This window comes from Paramisgurnus dabryanus, chromosome 2 (genome assembly GCF_030506205.2).
Source record: "Paramisgurnus dabryanus chromosome 2, PD_genome_1.1, whole genome shotgun sequence".
Lineage (NCBI taxonomy): Eukaryota > Metazoa > Chordata > Actinopteri > Cypriniformes > Cobitidae > Paramisgurnus > Paramisgurnus dabryanus.
Genome location: NC_133338.1, coordinates 15,832,921 through 15,846,066, shown reverse-complemented (window position 1 = coordinate 15,846,066; position 13,146 = coordinate 15,832,921). Strand labels below are relative to the sequence as shown.

The 13,146-nt window shown below is 45.8% G+C and overlaps 1 protein-coding gene and 1 long non-coding RNA gene across 2 annotated transcripts in view; one reads left to right on the top strand and one right to left on the bottom strand.

Annotated features, from left to right (window-relative positions):
• LOC135783639 (uncharacterized) overlaps nucleotides 1–13,146 on the bottom strand; it is a 76,281-nt gene that overhangs the window by 48,085 nt on the left and 15,050 nt on the right. The window lies entirely within an intron of this gene.
• On the top strand, nucleotides 9,597–11,236 carry LOC135783785 (uncharacterized). The gene is made up of 4 exons (XR_010545791.1): nucleotides 9,597–9,734; nucleotides 9,819–9,895; nucleotides 10,046–10,141; nucleotides 10,223–11,236. It is a non-coding gene; the product is annotated as an uncharacterized lncRNA (long non-coding RNA).

Genomic DNA, 13,146 nt, shown 5'->3' with positions numbered 1-13,146 from the left:
ATACCATTCCATAACAGACTAAAAAATGTAAGACTGGACTAAGACTAAAACTCTTATGATATTTCGTCGACTAAAACTAGACTAAGATTAAAAGATTTCAGTTGACTAAAATAAGACTAAAACTAAATGGTGTGTTATTCAAAAGACTAAGACTAAATCAGAATTTGCTGCCAAAATTAACACTGGTGCAGAGGCATTTTTCGGTTGAGACACGCCTCATAATCATAGCCCAATGGAGCGGTATCAGACTCAAATTCTGACTAGAATTGAGTATGACAACGTCAGGCTAAGAAATATGAACTGTGTTTTGTAAATGTGACCATGATTTTTTCACAAATGTGACCATGATTTTCTCACAAATGTGACCATGCAATCCAAAAAAGCAGATGGCGCTGTTTCAACTTTTTCAGGTATTTTCAACTAGTCTCCCTGAAAAGGCCTGAATTTTAACTGACATATCACCCCTGACAGTGGCAGCAACTGAATAAAGACATTTCATTTGTTTGGCTTCACCAGCTATAAAAGCAAAAATCCTTCTAAAACTAGCTTAAGCTAAAACCTGGCTGGAACACCATCTTTAACCAGTCAACCAGCATAGGCTGGTATTAGCTGTTATTTTTCTGCAGGGAATATGATACATTTTATTTATAATACACTTTCTTGAACTCAAAGCACCACAATATAAGAGATTCTCAAGAACATACACATACAACAGTAAACAAGTTAGTAATAATCAATCAGCGTACAGAGAATGTAGAGAATCCGATGGGGTAAATGGATTGACAATTGCAAATGTATAGAATTCAACTTGAATTCCGCTCAAATGATGTCTTCTAGTAAGTTTTGAGAAAATATGGATAGATTTAGTCATACATAAGTCATCAATAGATTTAGGTTATCTGGACTGAAACAAGATTATAATGCTGGATTGTTGCAATGATAACCATGACTGTCAAAATATTTCTCTTCAATAAAGACTCAGTGAAGTACCTTTTTAGTCATACATTATTTTTGGATTTATTACAATATAACATACAACAATTTAAAATGTACATAAGAATGTAATTCATAACCCAGATAGCAAAAAATATCCGCAGGACTTCTTTTTGCCACCAGCCCTAAGCTGTCGGCTATAGGTGCGTCCCGCTGGCGGGGATGAAACGTTTGCCGCCGAATACGTCACTACCCTGTCTTGCGATTTGCCACCGGCATACAGCCGGCGGCCCGACTGCTTAATTTTCTCTGGCGGTTGCCTCCGTCTAATAGACCGCGGCAGGCTGGCGGCAAGCCGCTTTGAAATGTTCTCTAAATCGACCATTGGCCATTGGAGTTACTGACAGCATTTTAACTACCTTTCACATTTGAAGCGGTTATAAAATCATAATAACCTATATATGTTAATTATATCAAATAGGATAGTTGTTTTGCTCCAAAGCAAAGATATGTAAGTTATGTTTATACGAATGTGTGTTCAGTTAGTTTCCTTTTTTTACACCCAGTGAGTTCAAGCATGTTTCACATGCATCTAAAGCCAGTAGGGTTTATAACAGATTCTTGAAGGTTTAGGAAATTACATTTAAATTACTTTGAAACTCTGCAGCGATTATACAGTAATATATGTAAAATATATCGAATTATTGTATGCACTTATAGGTCAACATTTTTACATGTCTTTGATTTATGCACTTGACTGGAAATTTCCTTTATGTCTTTCATTATTTTCCAACATGGATTTTTTTTTTAAAACCTTTTACATGTACAAGGATTATTTTGCGATTGCGATCTGTACAAATTAATTTTGAAGTGTTAAAGCACAAACAGTGAAGTACCGCCACCGGTCGAGAGGGGCAGCACCTCAACAAGACGGAAGAATTGTAAACCGGAAGATACCGTGTCCTACCAGAGAGCACTCGTCATCACACATTTTCAGTGTTTGAAGAGAGGATCAAGATACAGATTTAAGACAAAAGGCATCAATTACGATCGTTTAAGTAAGTACATGTTTCATTTTTGTGTAACGCAAGATTATGTTCATGTATATAAGTTGTTTAAATTACTTCGTTTGTCTGAAAAAGTATGCTGCTAATCCCCTAGCTAAAGTGGCTAGCAAGTGTTAGCGAAGACATGCTGTTTTGCCTTTGTTACAGTACACACGGAGGTTAAGCAAAGTTCTAGTTCTTTTATTTTTTATTTAAAAGTTGTTATACTAAGTTTGCTCTCTGCTGCTAATCCAGTAGCTGAAGTGGCATTAACAATGTAGTTTTGTTCATATTTTCTTGCAGATAACTTGCCCAGAGCACAGCATCTCGTGTACAGCATGAAGTTCCCTTTCAATACGGTTCACTTCGCATTGCGTCAGTTTGCTGACGCTATGGGGGAAACTCCTGTTTACTCCGTGATTGAAGCCTATTGGTTAACGTCTGTAGAAAATACAGACCAATGACGTTTGAGCCCGCGCGGGGGCGTGGCACACGTCCCTATATAAGCCGGTGAAATACGTCAAGAGCTCATTACTTTTCTCCTTCAGCGCGAACCTTCTCGCTGCTCCGAAGAAGAAGCCCTTACTCGCCGTCGATCCAAGCACTGCAGCGGACTACAACACACCAGCGTGTTCCCCTGCCGCTTTCCGGTGAGCCTAAAAGAGAGTATCTAAAAGAGCAGAAGCGCGTTGAGATAATGTCGCTTCGGCATTGCGGCTCCTGCCGAGCCCCTTTGCCTGTGGAGGATTTCCACAAGGAGTGCGTCATCTGTCTGGGTCCTGCCCACGCCGAGGCCGTACTCGCCGAGGCGGGCTGCGCCCACTGCGAGCTCCTTCCTATCGCGGTGCTGCGCTCCCGCCTCGAGATCTTTAAACGGAAGGCTTCCCGTGCTCTCCCGCCTAAACAGCAGCGGAGCCGTGAAGCTGGAAGACGCCCTGAGACCGAGTCCACGCCGGCTCATCCCCCGCGTGCTCTGTCTCCCCGCCGTCACCCTGTCACCTTCGCCCATGAAGACCTACGCCCCCTGCCGAGTGCTAGCGGCATGGTTTCCTTTGGGTGCGGTGACAACTTGGAAGTGATGTCATCCTCTGAGGAGTTAGAGGATTGGGCGGCTTCGGATGACGACGCCCACGCAGCCGCCGCTGATGAACCTACCGAGTCGCGTCCTCACGACTCTGAGCTCATCCGCATCTTGACACAAGCTACGACGGAGCTCAACATCAAGTGGTCGCCGCCGTCAGAGCCTCAACTCAGCCGGTTGGACGAGTGGTTTCTGCAGCCCGGGCGCCGTCAATCGTCCCGCCAACGGCAGGCGCCGTTTTTCCCTGAGGTCCACCAGGAGCTCACCAAATCTTGGCGTGCTCCCCACTCCACCCGAGCTCAGAGCGCCGTCTCCCACGTCCTCTCCGTAGTGGACGGCGCTGATGAACACGGCTACTCCAAGATGCCGCCGCTCGAGGAAACTGTCGCCGCCCATCTCTGCCCGTCTTCAGCCGGCGGATGGAGGGCTAAATTGAACCATCCGTCAAAGCCCTGTCGCCTGACATCGACCCTGGCGTCGAAATCTTACGCCGCCGACGGCCACGCTGCATCCGCTCTCCATACGATGGCGGTGCTGCAAGTATACCAGGCAAAACTCCTCCGTGACATGGACGAGACAGGTCCGGACCCGTCGACCTTTCAGAACCTGCGCAGCGCGACTGATCTGGCCCTTCGCGCCACTAAAGTCGCCACTCAGGCTGTAGGAAGAGCCATGGCCAGCCTGGTTGTTCTGGAGAGACATCTGTGGCTGAACTTGACGGAGATAAAGGACACGGATCGAGTTGCCCTTCTTGACTCGCCCGTGTCACCGTCGGGGCTCTTTGGCTCCGCTGTGGAGGGGTTCACCCAGCGCTTCACTGAGGCACAGAAATCGTCGCAGGCTATGCGGCATTTTCTACCAAAACGATCTGCCTCAGCGTCTGAGACCGGCCGCCCAAAACCGCCGCCAGCTCAACGCCCTAAGCCAGCACCAGCTCAGCCCCAGCAGAGAGCTGAACCGGAGGTCAAGCGCCAGCGTCCTGCACGACCGGCTGGCCCGCCTCGACGCCGCGGTCCCCGTCCTCGGATTACGCTGGACCCGACGCCGGCGCCGCCTCCCTGAAGAGAGTCTGAGGAGGAAAAGAGGCTCTGGTCCCGCTTCGGCCGGCCCGCCCTCGAAAGTTCTGCGTGTTTCAGTCCCCTCGGGCGCTGGACACACCCTCGCTGTAACAGCGAAACACAAATTTTTACCTTTTCACAAAAAGAGCAAATTTCCTCCTCTGTACACACAAACACACACACACGGCTTAACGTCCATAAGCATATCGACGCTCGCCGTCAAATTTCACGTTTGGCAATCCACCCCCGGTATGCCGGGCTGGATTCTAAACGTAATCCAACACGGTTATTCACTTCAATTCGCACGGAGACCACCCCGGTTTCGCGGCGTTCTCTACACCACTGTCCCAGACGATCGTATGCAGATCCTCAGGGAAGAGGTGCGTTCTTTATTACTAAAAGACGCGATAGAGACGGTCCCAGCGGATCAAAGCGAATCAGGCTTTTACAGTCGTTATTTTCTCGTTCCAAAGAAAGACGGCGGCCTCAGACCGATATTGGATCTACGCGTTTTGAATCGCGCTCTTGCCAAACGGCCGTTCAAAATGCTTACAGCCAGACGAATCATGGCGTTAATTCGACCGGGCGATTGGTTCGTATCAGTGGATCTGAAAGACGCTTACTTTCACATTCCGATAGCGCCACGTCACAGGCCGTTCCTAAGATTCGCGCTCGACGGGACAGCATACCAGTACAAAGTTCTGCCCTTCGGATTATCTCTGGCACCACGCACATTTACCAAATGTGCGGATGCGGCTCTCGCCCCTCTCAGACAGAGCGGCATCCGCATATTGAATTACCTCGACGATTGGCTTATTCTAGCACAGTCAGAGTGGGAAATTACTGCGCACAAGACCGTTGTACTCCAGCATTTGGAGAATTTGGGGTTCAAAATCAACCTCCAGAAGAGTTTGCTCACCCCCACGCAGCGAATCGCGTTCTTAGGCACGACGCTCGACTCATTAAAGATGCGGGCATGGCTTACACAGGAACGCGCGCTCACGGTCAGACGCGAGGCGGCATCGTTCAAAGCGGGTTCACATCTCCCTCTCAAACGATTCCAAAAAATGCTGGGTCTGATGGCAGCAGCATCCCCACTAATACCGTTGGGAATGCTGTTCATGAGGCCGCTTCAGTTTTGGTTGAAAGCGAAAGTTCCGCCCCGTGCTTGGTTGTCGGGCCGCTTATTAATCAAAATCACGTACAGCTGCGTGAAAGCGCTTTCGATATGGACATCCCCTCACCTTTTCCTCTTGGGCACGGAGCTCGGCTCCGTGAGCAGGAGGAAAGTGGTGACTACGGATGCGTCTGCGACGGGTTGGGGCGCTCACTGCGACGGCGAGCTCGCCTTCGGTGCGTGGAACAACCAGTTGTCTCAGCTACATATCAACCACCTCGAGATGTGGGCGGTTATCTTGGCGCTACGACACTTTCGACCGAAACTCCAACATCAACACGTTCTAGTGCGGTCGGACAGTATGACGGTGGTTTCGTTCATAAACCACCAAGGAGGGCTGAGATCTCGCTCCCTATCCAGGCTGGCGAGACGGCTTTTATTATGGGCTCACGCGAACGTACGTTCGTTAAAAGCGACTCACGTACCGGGTGTAGCCAATACGGTTGCAGACATTCTCTCGCGCAACGGTCCGCCGCCGGGAGAATGGAGACTGCATCCTCAGACGGTCGAGAGAATAAGGACCGTCTTCGTCCGGGCGGAGATCGATCTGTTTGCGTCAGACGAGAACGCGCATTGCCCGATCTTCTTCTCGAGACACCACGATGCCCTGTCGCAAGCATGGCCGGCGTGTCTTCTGTATGCTTTTCCTCCGGTGGCTCTGTTACCACAGGTCCTTCAGAGGATAAGAGAGACGAAATGCGCGATAATTCTGGTCGCCCCGTTTTGGCACAATCAACCATGGCTCCCCGACCTATGGCAGCTGAAAACATCAGCACCATGGCCAGTACCGCTGAGGAAAGACCTCCTATCTCAGGCGAGAGGGACGATATGGCATCCACAGCCGGAGCTATGGAATCTACACGTTTGGTCTCTGAACGGCAACCATCACGCCTTTCAGGACGGGTGTTAAATACTCTAACTGAAGCTAGGGCCCCATCTACCAGGCGCCTTTACGCTCAAAAGTGGTCTATTTTTTCTGACTGGTGCACGACGAAAGACTTAAACCCAAACACCTGTGAAGTGGAGCATATTCTCTCCTTTCTGCAGGAAATGCTGGACAGCGGTCGCGCGCCCTCGACGCTTAAAGTGTATGTGGCGGCGATAACGGCGAATCACGCCCTTATCGCCGGTCGCACCGTGGGAAAACATGATCTCATCATTAAATTCCTTAGAGGCGCTCGCAGACTAAACCCACCGCGACCTAACACGGTCCCGTCTTGGGATCTGTCCACGGTCCTGAAAGCGCTGCGCGGTCCCCCTTTCGAGCCCCTCGAACAGGCTGACCTGCGCGCTCTCTCGTTTAAAACCGCTCTCCTCCTGGCGTTGGCATCGGTTAAACGAGTGGGCGATTTACACGCGTTTTCAATTGACCCGTCGTGTCTGGAATTCGGTCCTAACGATAGCAAAGTGATCCTTAGACCGAGAGCGGGATACATTCCTAAAGTTTTGACCACGCCATTTAGAGTTCAGGTGGTTTCACTTCTCGCCCTTCCGACGGCGGACGGCGAACAAACCCCGAACACGCTCTGCCCCGTCAGAGCGTTAAGAATATACACGGACCGTTCTGCCTCATATCGCAAGTCAGATCAGCTGTTCGTAAGCTTCGCACAACATTCCTTAGGTATGCCGCTCACTAAACAGAGGCTATCTAAATGGATCGTCGAAGCCATTGCTTTGGCTTACGCCTCCCTGAATGAACATTGTCCAGTTGGTTTAAAAGCTCACTCCACGAGGGGTATGGCTTCATCTTGGGCTTGGTCTACGGGGATTTCTATCGTTGACATTTGTAACGCGGCCGGCTGGTCCTCGCCGTCTACGTTTGTCAGATTTTATAGCCTGGATGTACCTGCCTTACAAGCACAGGTCTTATCGGCTTAATGATTCACGCGACTGCGTTTCTGTATGCCTTCACGGTGCGTTGCTAGCTCACCGTCATGGCTACCTATTAATAATTCATGCACAGCTCGCGGCGCGCTCAGGGAACCCGCCGTCTCGTGCTCTATTGTATATGCATCATGGTGCGTTTAGAAACTTCACTGTATGCGTATTACTGTCTCATATATGGTGCTTACACTTGCGCTCGCTAGAGCTATGTATATGCTGGGTTAGGGCCACATGCAGTGTCTCTCCGGTAAGGGCACCTCAGTCCGTTGTGTATGCACGGCGGGATGGGATTACGTTCCCCCATAGCGTCAGCAAACTGACGCAATGCGAAGTGAACCGTATTGAAAGGGAACGCTTAGGTTACTCACGTAACCCCGGTTCCCTGAAATAACGGGAACGAAGCATTGCGTCGCTGGCCGTGCTACAAACGTCTACGCAGCGAGAGTTATTCGGCTGCGCGCTTCAGTCGAATAATAATGAGCTCTTGACGTATTTCACCGGCTTATATAGGGACGTGTGCCACGCCCCCGCGCGGGCTCAAACGTCATTGGTCTGTATTTTCTACAGACGTTAACCAATAGGCTTCAATCACGGAGTAAACAGGAGTTTCCCCCATAGCGTCAGCAAACTGACGCAATGCTTCGTTCCCGTTATTTCAGGGAACCGGGGTTACGTGAGTAACCTAAGCGTTTTCAGCTATCAAGATATATTCTAGGCCTGTGTCTTAGTGTGTATTGTTTTAACAGTATTGAAAATAGTGCCTTTAGTTATTGTTTTTTTTTATAATGTAGATTTCTAGAGACTCCAGAATGAAAACCAAGCCCTGCACTGCAAAAAATGAATGTCTTTCTTAGTTTTCTTTTGTCTTGTTTTCTAATATTAATATCTGAAAATTCTTAGATTGAGATACACTGACTTGGTAAGCAAGTGGCTTAAGATATTAAGTTTTGTTTATTGAAATAAATGATGAAAATCAAGAGGTTTTTGTTTACTTAAAACAAGTCAAAATATTTGCCTGTGCAGTAAGAAAAACAAACTTAATTCCAGTTTCAACCAGTGTTAATTTCGTTGACGAAGACGATGACGAAAAATATTCGTCAACGAACCTTTTTTCACGGACGAAGACTAAATAAAAACTAAATAAAAGTCAGATATGATGACGAAGACTGTAACGAAATATAACTGACACTTTAGTCAACGAATAAAAATAAGACGAAAATGTTAGGGAGGGACGAATGGAGAAGAGATCCAATCAGAGCTACTCATTTTGTGGGGAAAGTTTTGTGGGATCCAATCAGAGCGAATCTTTGAGGGTAGGTTGATCTACGCAGGCAGCAGGCAGTAGAGGCATTTTTAAAACCCGCGGCAAAGTTCATTTTCACGACAGGTTGTTTACATTATATTTAGTTGTACAGTCTTCGTTACCCAGCTTTGGCTGATTTCAGTTGACTTCGCTCGTTAGCAACACGCTAACGTGTTGCGATGCACCCGGTCTGAAGACATGTCTCATTAACAACAACAATGTCAGAGCTAGCGTCTAATCTGGTCACACTTCAAATATGACAAGACGACAGCCTGTAAAAATGACTCATCCAGAAATACATGCAAAGGTAAACATGCACGCTAAGGTTATTTTATAAGATAAACCACCGTGTTTTCGCTAATCTTGGAATAACATAGAAACAAATGGAATACACATCTGAACTGTATTGATTGTATTGGATTGTCTGAATTAATACTGAGTATAAATATTCAGTGTCCTCAAATTGAATGAAATGTGTAACGTTACTATTATAGTATATGTTGTGGTTTTACATGACTGGACAAAGTGCGTGTGTAAGTGCGTGTGTGTGTCTCTGTCTGTGTGTCTGCGCACGTGTGTATCTGTGTGTGCATGTCATTTAGGGAGAAGGCATATCTTTTTCAGGGACCATGTATATTTTTTATGTAGAGCGGGCCTTATGCTTATTTTATGTTAGATTATCTTTTGTGAAAAAGCCACGGTCAGTTTTTTTGACATTAAGAATAAAATAAAATACGTGTTTTCTTTAACAACCATTAAATCTGTCTCTGTATTGCATATTCAAACCTTAATACCATTCCATAACAGACTAAAAAACTTAAGACTAGACTAAGACTAAAACTCTTATGATATTTCGTCGACTAAAACTAGACTAAGACTAAAATATTTCAGATGACTAAAATAAGACTAAAACTAAATGGTGTGTTATTCAAAAGACTAAGACTACATCAGAATTTGCTGCCAAAATTAACACTGGTTTCAACTTGATCAACTTAATTTAAGTTTATTTTTCTTACTGCATTGGCAGATATTTTGACTTGTTTTAAGTTGACTTGTTTTTAAGTTTATCATTTATTTCAATAAACAAGACTTAATATCTTAAGCCACTTGCTTACCAAGTCAATGTATCTCAATTTGAGAATTTTTAGATATTAATATTAGAAAACAAGACAAAAAAACCTAGGTAAGACAATAATTTTTTGCAGTGTGAGGGAGAAGAACCAAGCCCTGAGGGAGCGTAGTGAACGAGCAGGTGAGAACATGCACTCTTTCTTAAATTTTACTTTTTTTGTCTGTGATGTAGGTCCAATATTACCATATGCCTTTCATTTTGTAGCTTCGGATGACAGCGGCTCACTTTTGGCGTTGCTTGACAACACTTTGAGGCAGGATAAAAAGCTCCAGGAACAATTTGTAAGTGTGCTAATTTTGCCGTAGGGTCATCTAAAAAGTAAAATTAAGTTTGTACACTGCATATACAGTCTGAATCCAGAGCCTGTCTCTCATTTATGTATGAGAAAATTCAGAGAAATGTATTTTGTAACACTTTTTTTGAATTTTCAGCTTTAGAGTATCTTCACCTTTCCATTAATACAACCTGGACTGGTGTAGGGAATCAAGCATGTTTTAGAGACCTGTTTCTGAAGACCATTGTTCAAAGTAAGTTAGATTTTTATATTTAAGTAGATGTGTATGGCCTTATGTTATTCAAATGGAATGACAGTTCTGTATTTTCTACAGGAGCCATCCGGAAGAACCCTGCAACCCAGGATGCCACTGATTGGGCTGTCCAGGTTAATGTTACGTGTTACCTGAAAGGAGCATCTGACCGTGAAGGCGGAAAAAGGCAGCACACAGCTGAGAGGGACCCACGGATGACCCCTTAAACCGAGGCTGACTACTGACACCCCAGCATCGCTGACAACTGGAAACCTTTCTGTATCCTGCAGTCAGTAACATCAAGAACCCTAAAGAATCCTGAAGTGTCACACTACACTCAACCAATCCACACTTCACTTTGAAAATTACTATTCTTTTTTTTTTCAAATTCCCTGTGACCCTGCCTTAAGGGCAGCTCCTCGGATAGATACGGAATGGCGAGGTTGTTTGTCCTTTATACAGGTGCACGAGATAAAGTACTGATTATAAGCGCTGCTTATACATTACATTCATGTGGATCTCTGTTTTAATATCTTTAGTGTCTTTTACTTTTTTTTGTCATGTGGATATGTTTTTTTTTAATCATTCTGTTTATGTTGGTGTGTGGTGTTATAAGCTACTGGAACCTTGAATTTCCCCTTGAGGATCAGTAAAGTATTCGTTCATTTTTCATTCACAATAGACAGATCTTATTGCAGCAAAGTGAAAATATTGTGTTCCAGGTCAGCAGTGCCATTATAATAGTCTATTCTAGTCCAGAGCTTTACTCTAGGATAAGTGGTAATAATTTATTGTTAGAAATGACGATTTATTTGGTATGCTGCACGTTCTTTGGTACCAAATATCCTCATTACTTGATATAATGTTTACTGGTAGCATAATTCTTTTCATCCTAGAGCGACCTCTAAATTATTAACAATTATTGTAAATGTTCTAATTTGCTTGTAATGTGTTTTTTTACTAGAATTTATTTGGAAACCTGCATGGCTTTATTACGTTTTTATTTTTCAGTTGTTTATTTCAGTGCTCTTACATATCTTGTTTCAATGACTGTTAATGTACTTTGAAATGTGGAATAAAAACTCCAAATGGGAATTTGTCTGGTTAGTTCAATCATTATTCTTGATAAACTGCATGCTAGAAATAGCCTATGTAAATATTATATATATATATATATATATATATAATATACAATAAGCGGGGGAAAATCGCTCGAAAAAAGCGTTTGCCTATGACGGGCCGCGAAAGAGCCGCCTTCAATATAAAGGCGGCCGAACGGCGGTTGGCCCGCGGGCCAGCCGCGGATTGAAGGCGGTAGACAGCCGGCTGCCGCTTTTAAAAAGCAGCTGCCGCCGGCGGTCCGCCGTCAGACGGGTTTGCGATTACGCCTTCATGACGCTTCTACTGCCTCCAGAGCACCGCCGGTGGTCCACCGACTCATTGCTATCTGGGAATGTCTCACACACACACTCTCTTGTAAAAAGATATATTTTATGCAGAAATAGACTATATGTGTGTGTGTGTCAGAAGCTGCATTTGCTGTGGGCGTATCGTGACGAACTGGACGCGGTCCGACCCTGGAAGAAGGCCGTTAAAATCGATTTCTTATTGTCGCTGCTGTGCTGGTGATGGGTAATACCATTTTGAGGGGGATTCTAAATTGGCGATTTCTGGAGTTTGGTGCGGGTTAGAGCTTAGATTCTCTGCCCGAGCCCGGACTCGACCCGACCCGCGGGCCGGGTCGGGCCGAAATTTCCAGCCACATCCTCGGGTCGGGTCGGGCCGGGCACGTCACGTGTCATGCGCAGCATCTCTTTCACTCGGAGTCTCGAACACGTAACGCATCACACCTGCTGTGCGTGCTGCACTATTCGCTTAAGTGTAACTGCAACATCATGGAGCTTGAACAAAGAAAAAAATTAAAACCGGAGAATTCAATTTGAGCACGTTTGGAGGAAAATCGGAGGTATGGAAACATTTTAAACTAGTCGTGGGGAGTGACAACACGTGTGTTGGTTTTGTCTCGTGCAATAAATGTGGCACGCTGCTCGTCTATGACAGCAAAAAAACGGGTACTTCGACGATGAACAGACACATGAAGCAGGCTTGCCATGACAGAAATTATGATAGCGGTCAGCATCAGCCCTCAATGTCCTCTTTTGTTACTCCTCCAAGCATTCCCCTGAGGGCGAGGCAAGCCGTCACAGAGAAATGCGTTGAGTTTTGCTGCAAGGACATAAGGCCGTTTTACGTTGTAAGTGGCCAGGGCTTCGAGCGGCTAGCTCAAGAATTAATCAATGTTGGTGCTACATATGGTCGTGTTTCGGCCCAGTCCATTCTGCCTCATCATAGCACAGTTTCCAAGGCTTGTATAGAAAAGGCAGATGAGAGGAGGGAAGTTCTGGCACAGACGCTTAGAGATGCTCTTAAGAATGGAGACGTAGCGATGAGCACGGATATGTGGACTGATGACTACAGAAAAATAAGTTACATCGCAATAACGTGCCATTACATCACCGACGATTACGATTTAGTTGGCAAAACTCTCACCACCGCAATGTTTCCCGTGGAAGATGCTAAAACGGGAAAAAATATCAGACGCGAGATAGTGGGCTTGTTGGTTAACAAATTTGGCCTCGACCCTAGCTCCCTCAACCGAATAGTGTGGGTAACAGATGAAGGCAGCAACATAATCAAAGCCCTAGAACCATATAAAAGGCTTTCTTGTCTTGACCACCTTATTAATACTGTCCTTCGCCACAGTCTGCATGCCGACGCACTGTCTGAAAACGCGCCGGATATAGGAGAGACCATATCTGCTGCGAAAGGACTTGTAAGGTATCTAAAACAATCTGGACTGGTTGCGCAATTGTCAAAGACAGTGCTACAGATGGGGGAGACGCGATTCAGCACAGTGTACCTCACACTCAAGTCACTGCAAGACATATACGCAGAGCTACGAGAGAAACTGGAGACCCGCGGTGAAGTTGAGCGCATCGAAAATA